This window comes from Doryrhamphus excisus, linkage group LG20, assembly GCF_037039965.1.
Source record: "Doryrhamphus excisus strain RoL-2023G ecotype Guam linkage group LG20, RoL_Dexc_Guam_v1.1, whole genome shotgun sequence".
Taxonomy (NCBI): domain Eukaryota; kingdom Metazoa; phylum Chordata; class Actinopteri; order Syngnathiformes; family Syngnathidae; genus Doryrhamphus; species Doryrhamphus excisus.
In genome coordinates, this window is record NC_136376.1 from 14,858,080 (window position 1) to 14,869,160 (window position 11,081).

Below are 11,081 nucleotides of genomic sequence, written 5' to 3' on the forward strand. Positions count from 1 at the left end.
GATTCACGTGGTTTTTCAGTTCACTTTTATAACAGCTTTGTTTGCGTCACGTGATTTATCATACAATAGTTAAAATAGCATTTTTCACAGACTAGTCTTATACATTTATAGGCAGACACCGACCTCTAGTGGTAGGGCGTGAGATAACATTATGACATCGTAGACAAGACCCAAATTATAATACAAACTACATTATCACGACTACAGTATTGGGCCAATACTGTATACTGTATTTTGAATAAATCGGTACCAAAGATTCATTACTCCACGTTGTATTTGACAAGAAATACTTCTTTTAATCGGATAGAATTAAGCAAAAATATGACAAAATTGACCTGTGTACATTTCTACAAACTGTGGGACACAGTTGGAAATAATGCAGGTATATTAAAAGATATCTAGGAATATATTATACACAGTTTGTTTGTTTCTGAATGTTTTATTATGTCAGTCCACTGATTCGTTAGCATTCCTCAGACATTTCCACCTGTCAACACTAGATGGCAACAAAGATGCATTCAGCGGGGTTCCCGACGTTGACGGATAAAATACAAATATTTAATTCTCCATTGAATATGGAGTCATGACATTGTATGCTTTTATCACTGGTGACGTTAAACCAAGCATTAGATCCAGACCCTAATTTGAAGCTAAGAGGGTTAATAATGCAGACTTAAGACCATTTGGTTTTCTTTTTACAGGTCTTGCTCATGCTGCTTCACTGCTCTTGTCGTTTATGACCCAATAACTTTGAAAAGAGGCCCAAACATTTAGTAAAAAAAAGCCCAACTAAGCAACAAACTGGGAAACAAGAATAATGCGAAGTGAGGAACCTGACTGTGCACATTTATTTGCACAGTGCACAATTATTTAACAGAAAATAAAAGAAGAATGAAAGAAGGTTGCCTGGTCGCCACAAGGAAGTCAATTGCAACAAATACAGCAACATAGCCCCTGTGCACTTGACCTTCTGTGATGCTGCAGACCACCGAGAGAAAAGCTTGTTCAAAAAGTCTGAGAGGCGTTCTTGTTGCATGACATTCCAGTGCTGGTATCTATTAAACACTGTTAAATCAAGTAGAGAGGCTGTAAAAAGGGGATTTGTGGAAGCTTCTTTGTCGGTTTACTACAGGGCATATGTTGAGAATATGGAGCTGAACAACAGTACATACTTCTCTGACATGTGGGCCACTTTCATCTTCAATGCTTCACATATTAAATGAGCCTTTACTGAGTCACTAAGGAAAATACGTGTGCAACACATACATGATGGCAATGTAATAATACTACATTAATACACACCTATAGTGATAGTGAGGATAAGAAAGCACTCCATGGGTTTGACTGACTGTACCATGTGTTGAAATAAACACTTTTTTGTAGTTTGGGTTGCTGCTGATCTTCAGGCGGTCTTGTGACTTCTCAGACATCTGGAGAGAAGATGGAGAGCAGCATGACTGACTTATCGTTTTAAGGCTGTCTTTTGTCACCCTTTTCAGGGTGCGCCGAAAACCTTTTATGCTAAGACACGTCCTTTTTTATTCACTTGGTGGGGGGAATGCATTAAGCCTTATAAAAATGTGCGGCAAGACATTTTTCCGAATAATCCCAATGCACGTGCCCAAAGCTAAAAGCTTAGAGCCAGGAAGATGTATCATTTTGGCTCAACATCAGAAGAGGGACTTGGATGGGCATGGTGTGTAAAGAATTCTGAAATTGCTAGAGCATAGACATCCTTTTTTCCACCTTCAATATACAATCTTTAACATTAGAAACTTCTAGACATAAAATAACACCCCTATAGCCACCTTTACACTCACACTAGTGAGTAGACATCTCTCTGTCCATCTGTATGCTGGAGCCTATCCCAGCTGACTTTGGGGGAGAGGCGGGGTGCACCTTCAAAGCATTCATAACCTTGCGCTCCCATGCTCGCGTGACCTGAACTTCCCCCACATTCCATCCAGCTCACTCCGTTCATCTTCCGCTGCCCTGCTTACCACCCCTTGCTTTAAAATGACTATTTTTGATGCGCCGACTTGCAGCTTCTCAGCCCCTAGACTCAGGAAGTCTCCCTATACACATACGTCAACATTTTCAATTCTCAACTTCAGACCCACCTGTTCAAAACTTTCCGAACCTTCCGAAATTCAGACACAATTCTTGCATTGGATCTCACTGCATTGTGCTTGTGTCCCTACTTCAATGTATAAAGTGTCAGTGTTTATTACTTGAATTCCAATACGTTATATCGATATTCTCGGGAGTCGGAAAAAATACAGATATAACCGGACTATCCATATATCCGATCCTGTGCCGAACTGCATTAAAAGTGGGCAATAATGCACACACCGATTCCCGCACTTCCTGGTTCGCAGGTCATGCTCAACCCGCCCCACATAGCTGGCCAAACACATGCCTGCAACAGAAGAACCAACTGCAGCATATGTGGTGGAAGTGTGAAAAATAAAGTTGACTGGAAGCAGCCGTTCGCCGTGTTCTTTTTTGGTATTGAAATCCTTAAGCAAAGATTGATTTAAGCTGCTTTTGTATCGATATAAGCAGACCAAATTGGCTGGCGGGAGATGAAAAGGGCATCCTAGTAACCGGATTATCATAATAACCGGGTATCGTACTAACGGAACTAATTATATCATAAAAGACTAGAAATTTGCCGGGAAATGAAAATAGTATCGTAATAAGTAGTAATTCGTTATAACCGATATCGATATAACGAGACTTTACTGTACAAGACGTTTGACGGAAATTAATTCCAGCACATTCACATGTTCATTTAGTGTGTGTAAATGACCTGCATACGTTTGTGCGATGTGAAACATGAAAAACGTGTTTGATTCAAAGTTGCTGACTAAGTCAATTCTGATATTTGCTCATTTGAAACAAGAAGCAAGAGGATATGCTGACATTTTCTCAATGCATGTTAGAAATAGTGGAAAAATGTACACGTCAGAGAGAATGACAACATAGCCTGGGGCTTAAACTTCATTTGACATAATGTATATGTGCATTAAGGCTATAATGAGATCCCGATGTACATATGCAGCGTCTCCTGCAGGGCACTTGGCACTGAAGCCCTGTCCATCAGAAAAAAGCACCCTGAGCCCCACTGTGGGCTTTCTGGAGCTGGACACTCACTTACAGTGCACTGCATGCTCTATGGGTCTCACCGGCCCGTGTGACCTTAGTGTATTTATGCTAATGTCATCACCTAGGTGCAGAGGATGAAAATACAGCACGGTTATGCAATAGCATGCCCTGCTCTCCAACCTTTCCTCCTTTGACATGTGTTGGGATTGGGTTTGAGTTGCTCAGAGAGGAGACATGTGCTGATTCAAGTGATTCAACATGTGCTTGCACTTGATGTTGGTCATCCCACATGGGTGAGAACAAGTGCATGTGTGTTGGGGGTGGAGGGTGTATCCAGATGGGATATTTCTTTGTAATATTTATGTGATGGTAGAGCAGTCACAATCTGATCCAATGCACACCAGTTGCAGGGAGATTGTCTGCTGCTTTTTGGAACCTGTGCCACAGAGTACTTGTTTATTAAAGGACCTGTTGTGCTTTTTCCACTTTTCTGACCTATAAATGGAGTTGGAATGTTTGTATTCTTGTGTTAAACAACGCCAAAGTTTCAGATAATGAGGTTTGCGCATTTGGAAGTGAGCCCTGAAATAAGTTTGAGATGGCTCTGAATGTTCGGTTTCAGAGGGTGTTCTAACACTGGTGGCTTGTGATGTCACAGAGTGCCGGGCTTCCTTATATGGGCGTGCGCTGTAGGCCAGATACATTCTCCCTTCCCCAAGCTCGGTGATATGCAAACCATTTTAGTCAACAAATTTAGTAATTGTAATTTATTTCGGTATGGCATTTCAACTCAGTCAGTATCTTTCAGCATTCATTTTCATTTTCTGCTTATCCTACTAGGGATGTGGGGGTATGCTGGAGCCTATCCCAGCTGACTTCGGGTGAGAGGCTATGGAGGACCAAAACTGCCGAAATAATAAATAAATAAAAGGATATAAAAACAAAAATTAAAAAAAAAATCAAAAAATTAAATACAAAAAAATTATATAAATGGAAATAAAAACAAACAAAAAAATATATATACATAAATAAATAAATAAAAGCAAAAATAAATACAAAATAAAAAACAAGATTCAAAAATTAAAAATAAATACAAAAATAAATGTAGAAATAAATACAAAAATAAATATATGAATAGAATTACATATCAATAAATAAATAAAAGCACCCTGCTCTCATATGTATTTATTTCATGCAGCAGACAATGTCAGCTTGAAATGCAGAAGGAAAAACTATTCAAATGAGGGGGCGGTCCTAAGTGTGTCTTGGGTTGAACTGTTCGCCTAATGGTTGATCGACATGTGAGTGCGAAAATCGACTAGGTATGCCTGCAAACGGCCACAACAAGAGGAAGTATACAGGGAGAAAAGTATACATTTACCGGGACAATAATGGCGGGGTCCACCAGGAAGTCGGTGTCCGAGCTTCTCAGGGACGTCGTTTCATCATCGTTTGGATGATTTGGAACGTGGTAAGTATGAAACAGCTGATGTGTTAGGGAAAAGGTAACAATTTCCAGCACATCGCTAATGGGCAAATGGTAAAAATTACATAAGGGGAGCAGGGGTGGGAAGTTGGGGGTGTCTGAAAACGTTAATAAGCTTGCCATGTGTTTTTTCATGAGAGGATGTTACAGCTAAAAAGATATGCAGTAGTAGGGCGATTCATTGTTTCCACTAGTAAAATAGACAAAGTAGTCGGTCCACCACTAAAAATTATAATAAGCAGAATACTAAGATGTATTTATTATTAATAAATGTATCATTTTACATGGAATTCCTACATATTGTTTTGTTTATATATATCAAAATATTATTTTTTTCTGTTAGACATTTGTCATTGTGTGACAACAAATAAGCAACCAGTACATTCCTGTGACTGCTACTCCAGGTGCAAGTGTGTGACATCTGGAGTGTGTTAAAGTGAGCCAGTGGACAGCACACACACACACACACACACACACACAAATAGCTGCAGCCATCAGCTGCAGTGCAGCAATTGTGCATGTAAATGTCAGCCTATTTTCCGCTGGGGCCATTTCATTTGGACTTTTATTGTAAGCGGACAGTTGACTTCAACATTTGGATCTATTCCTCAAGGACACCGCTGTTGATTCCAAATTTCAATCGTGCAGGAAAGTATTACAATAAAGTATTATAATACTAACAGTGGTATGAAAAAGTTTGGGCACCCTGATCATTTTCAAGAGTCATTCATTCATTTTCTACCGCTTATCCTCACGAGGGTCGCGGGGTGTGCTGGAGCCTATCCCAGCTGTCTTGGGGCGAGAGGCGGGGTACACCCTGGACTGGTGGCCAGCCAATCACAGGGCACATATAGACAAACAACCATTCACACTCACATTCATACCTATGGACAATTTGGAGTGGCCAATTAACCTAGCATGTTTTTGGAATGTGGGAGGAAACCGGAGTACCCGGAAAAAAAACCCACGCATGCACGGGGAGAACATGCAAACTCCAAACAGAGATGGCAAAGGGTGGGGAAAGACAAAATAAGAAGCCAAAAAGTTACCACTTCCACAAAAAATAGGAGGAGAACTCATTCATTTTCTACCGCTTATCCTCACGAGAGTCGCAGGGGATGCTGGAGCCTATCCCAGAGGCTGGGGTACACCCTGGACTGGTGGCCAGCCAATCACAGGGCACATATAGACAAACAACCATTCACACTCACATTCATACCTATGGACAATTTGGAGTCGCTAATTAACCTAGCATGTTTTTGGAATGTGGGAGGAAACCGGAGTACCCGGAGTAAACCCATGCATGCACAGGGAGAACATGCAAACTCCACACAGAGATGGCCGAGAGTGGAATTGAACTCGGGTGTCCTAGCTGTGAGGCCTGTGCGCTACCCACTCCACTACCGTGCAGCCCCATTTTCAAGATTTTCCTTTATAAATCATTGGTTTTTCGATCAACAATTTCATTCATTCAATTTCTACCGCTTTTAGTCACAAGGGTGGCGGGGGGTGCTGGAGCCTATCCCAGTTATATCATATAGCAGACAAACAGTTATATTTGAGAAGTGAAATGAAGATCATAGGATTTACATACGTAATACACACAACAATTACCTAAACAAAAGTAGGCAGGTGCATACATTTGCACTAATTTGCAATACCTTTAGCACTAATTATTAGAACACAGAATTTGTTTGGTGAGCTCATTGACCCTTGACCTGCATACACAAGTTTTCCTTTGATAAAAAGGTTTTGATCAGTGATGCTAAAACAACAAACGGAACTTTTGTGCACAGTACAGTACATTCCTACATTGCGGATTTGAGCAGATTCAACCGTGTAATTATGTTGGAATTGCCTCCTTTATTTGATTCTCTTCCAAGTGAACATTCCCAACCACTTTACAGTATCTCTGATGTCTTAAAGGTCGACTTTTCCCTCATTCAGCTCATATGCAGCGGGAGCTCAGCTTGCAGCCGACTCATTTTAACAACTAGTTGTGTACCTACCCTTCGAGTCCCAAGACCGGCATCATAAGTGGTGGATATTTTCCCACTGACTACAGGGACTCTAGCTGTAATATAAACGACTTACTTTATTCCAAATGACAGATCCACTTCTTTGCTTTGGCAGGCGGCGAGTCACTTTGTTCAAGAGCGGCAGTGGTTCACTCGCTGAAGCGGCCAGTGGGAACACTAAATTCTGATTTCACTCGGATTCTGTGAAACAGGAAAAAGGCTGCGTTTCCTGTGAATGAGCGCTGCCTCCTTCATCCAAACAATGTTCCTGTGCAGATGAAGAAGATGGATGGGTTTTAGGCAAGGATACATACATTCATAAAACCGTTTAATTTTTTACTTTTTACCTTCGCCAAGAAGTTTTCAGCACCTTTTGCACTCTCTTGAGTACTGGTCTACTTTTGAAAAGTTAAGTACTGATGGTTTTAGGCCAGATATTTTCAAAAAAAATATCTCCATCTAGACAGTCAGATGCACGCCAAAGTAATGGCAGAGGTGTAGCCATGGACCGTTATGTCAGTGACATTGGCTTTTGTCGAAACTCACGATATATATCGTATATCGATATTCAACCTACAGTAAAGTCTCGTTATATCGATATTGTCGGGAGTCGGAAAAAATATCGATATAACCGGACTGTCCATATATCCGATCCTGCGCCGAACTGCATTAAAAGTGGGCAATAATGCACTCGACATTGTTCTATAGTATAGAACAATGTCGAGCAGCTTAAATCAATCTTTGCTTAAGGATTTCAATACCAAAAAAGAACACGGCGAACGGCTGCTTCCAGTCAACTTTATTTTTCACACTTCCACCACCAGAGCGCAGCACACACACCGATTCCCGCACTTCCTGGTTCACAGGTCATGCTCAACCCGCCCCACATAGCTGGCCAAACACATGCCTGCAACAGAAGAACCAACTGCAGTTGCAAGCAAAGATTGATTTAAGCTGCTTTTTGTATCAATATAAGCAGACCAAATTGGCTGGCGAGAGATGAAAAGGGCATCGTAGTAACCGGATTATCATAATAACCGGGTATCGTACTAACGGAACTAATTATATCATAAAAGACTAGAAATTTGCCGGGAAATGAAAATAGTATTGTAATAAGCAGTACTTCGATATAACCGATATCAATATAACGAGACTTTACTGTAAATATATCTGGATATGAGTTTTGGTCCATATCGCCCAGCCCGAGTACACACCCGATTTGACGTTGCTCAGAACCATGTGTTCAGTAAAACATTACCACAACATTACTTATGTGACATTTTTTCTTGTAATATTATGAATTTTTTCTCATAAAGTTGCACCTTTTTTCTCATAAATATGAGACTTTATTCTTGTCATATTACAAGTTTTTTCTCATCAGTCGATGGCTTTATTCTGGTGAATTTATAACTTTATTCTTGTAAATTTATGACTTTTTGTGTTAATATCGAGAGCTTTTTCTCAAGTTTTTTTAAAATCATAATTTGTTTTTATTTTTTGTAAAATTACAACTTTATTCTCATAATATGACAAGTTGTTTCTTATAGGTTTATTAGTTTATTCTAAAAATCTCAGATTTTATTTCTCTACTTTTCTTGTACATACACCATTGTAGTTTATAATGCAGTATTACATTTAAATCAACTGGCTGTAAAGAAGCACGTGAGACAATGTACAACATCAAGCACAGTGGAGGACATTTGTGTTGGGTAATAACCATTCATCAAAGGGCTGAGATTATCATACATTATGGGATTTTTAGAATTAGTAATCATTAAGAGTGAAATTATTGTACAGTGCAGTGCAAATAAAGTGAAAGTGAGCTACTGTAGGTTGAGACGAGCTAACAGTGCTAGTTGTAGCTTTGAATGGGACAAAAACATGGTTGCGAGATGCGAACTACAAAATTATAAACACAGAGTATGATCTTACATATAACTTATTGAATTTGTTTATTACATTGTTTTTTTTTTATTCCAACCTGAGCAGGCAGTACAATGGTGATGAGGGAATAATGGAAATTTGACATTGAATTGAGAAAATCTGTCAGCGGAAAATTACGTGATGCTACCTAGAACGGCCAGCTGGTATTTCACACAGCCGTGAGTGAAGCCGGGCATCAAACTCGTGTTTGAGTTAGAACGTTGCCTATTCGGGTTCAGGTACAGTATGTTATGTACAGTATTTGTCTCAACGCTGTTAGAAATGACAAGATGGTGCAGAACGTCATTTTTCCACCTCTGAAATAACTGACTTGCTGATTTTAAAGTTTCAAACACGGATAAAATGCTCTTTGCTAGAGGATATTCACTTTTGTTTTTCAAGAAAAAGTTGGTTTACTGGGTCACACGTTGGCATCCTCTGGCAGAGCTGACTAAAACACTCGGCTAGAAGCGCCGTGCCAGGACTCAGAGCCAGTTGGCCACGTGGACCTTTCCAGAAACCTCAACCCAAATATTCTCTGCATGCCACACAGCTATGAGTGTGGACTTCCCCATTTTCCCCAGTCGCACACTATTTTCCTGGCTTCACTTCCATATCTTAACCCTTTACTGAGTGTTTACTTGACTTTGGGACTGATGGAATGGCTCAAAACCCACACCAGAAAAAATCTGTAACCAACCTGGTGGCCATTCTGTTGTGTTATAGTAAGAAAGTCTTAGAAGAGTAATGGTAATGGTAATGGTAATGGTAATGGTAATGGTAATGGTAAGGGTTTTTTTGAACATGCATCAGATTCCACATGTCCAAAAGGAGTAGGAAGAAGCAAAGCTTATTAAATCCTACCCCTCCATCTGGTACTTTTACAATCACTAACTGTTACATTTGTTCACTTCCTGCTTTCCAAAATACATTTTTTTTGTTTTGTTTTTTGTTTTGTTTTTTTAAATAATGCACCACGTACCGAAGTACTGGGTGATATGAGCATCCAATGCCATAATGGGTATCATAGTAAGTATCAATATAGTGATATATATAGCACATCATGACTGGTTCAAGACTCTTCATCCTTGGATTTAGCAAACATCAACTGCTTGTATTGTTTCTTGAATTGGCTCATCGTTGTGCATTGTTTGATTTCCTTACTCAATCCATTCCATAGTTTGATTCCACATACTGAAATGCTATGGCTAGCATAACGTAGTCCTAGCATAGAAGTGTTTCAAATGTACTTCTTCCCTGAGATCATATTTCTCCTCTCTTGTAGAGAAGTATTGGATGACATTTTTAGCTAATTGCTTATTTTTAGCATTATGCATTATTTTAGCTGTTTGAAGATGAACTATATCAGCAAGTTGAAGTATTTGTGATTTTAGAAATAAGGAGTTAGTATGTTCTCTGTAGGCGGCATTATGAATTATCCTTACTGACCTTTTTTGCAGTACATTTATCGAGTGAAGATTGCTTTTATAGTTATTAGCCCATATTTCCACTCAAGTTCATTGTCTTCAGAACAAATGAAGCACATACAAGTCCAACCTCTCGGGAAATGCAACAGCAAAAAATCAAGGAAAACATAGTTTTCAAAGTGGGTACGGCATGTAAACCCTACACAGAGACGTCCAACCGGAGATTCAAACCTGTGTGGCCAACATGCAAAGAAACGCATCCATGTATAAAATATGCATATAATTTAGGGCTGTCAAACATAGCGTTAATAGTGGTAATTAATTTAGTTCATTTAACACATGACCGCACCTCTGTTATGACAGCAGCTGGAAGCACAGTAGAGTATCCCCACACAATCACGAAGAGTTAGCTCTTTTATAACTTCATTGCGACATGGACACGTCAACAGCGATACGATTCTAACATCATATACTGTATGGATCAACAACTCACACACGCCATTTGTCCGTTCCTCATTGGATCCACACTTCCTGGTTGTCATTCCACACTTCCTGATTGTCATTCCACACTTCCTGATTGTCATTTCAAGAGCGCGAAATGTATTCAGGGTCACTTCAAATATCACAAAACCGTCTCGTGTGTGCGCGTGCGTAAAATAAACAGGAAGATAAAGAAACCCATGAAGTGCATATTCTTATCATACACTTCGTAACTCTTTATTGGGATCTACCATTTGCCACATTTAAGTATGATGGGGAAATATACTGAAAACAAGTAGTTTAAATGGCGTGATGTCTTTGAACGCGGCACCTCATTGCTCATAGTAACACTGTTGAAATAGTTTTTTGACTTTTTTTACTGGTATCTTTTAGTTTGACATATACAGGTCATTTGGAGCTGGTAATACAGACTAATATATATATATATAATCCTGTCCCGTCATTTATCTTTCTGAATGGGCATATTTCAGACATTTTCAGACTCATAATTAATTAATTAAAAAATTGTGATTAAGTCTTAATCACTTGACATACTTGTTCACAAGTATGTTGATAAAAATAAAAATGTATTTTGTCAAATATTTTTGTTGTGTTTTATTCTGATTGTAATCATGATCA

At 39.3% G+C, this 11,081-nt stretch overlaps 1 long non-coding RNA gene across 1 annotated transcript; it reads right to left on the reverse strand.

Moving 5' to 3' along the window:
* Positions 1–353: 353 nt before the first annotated feature.
* Positions 354–10,539, reverse strand: LOC144894471 (uncharacterized). The gene is made up of 3 exons (XR_013625085.1): positions 10,456–10,539; positions 6,689–6,880; positions 354–1,430 (listed from the first exon to the last, which is right to left on the reverse strand). It is a non-coding gene; the product is annotated as an uncharacterized LOC144894471 (long non-coding RNA).
* Between the last annotated feature and the right edge of the window lie 542 nt (positions 10,540–11,081).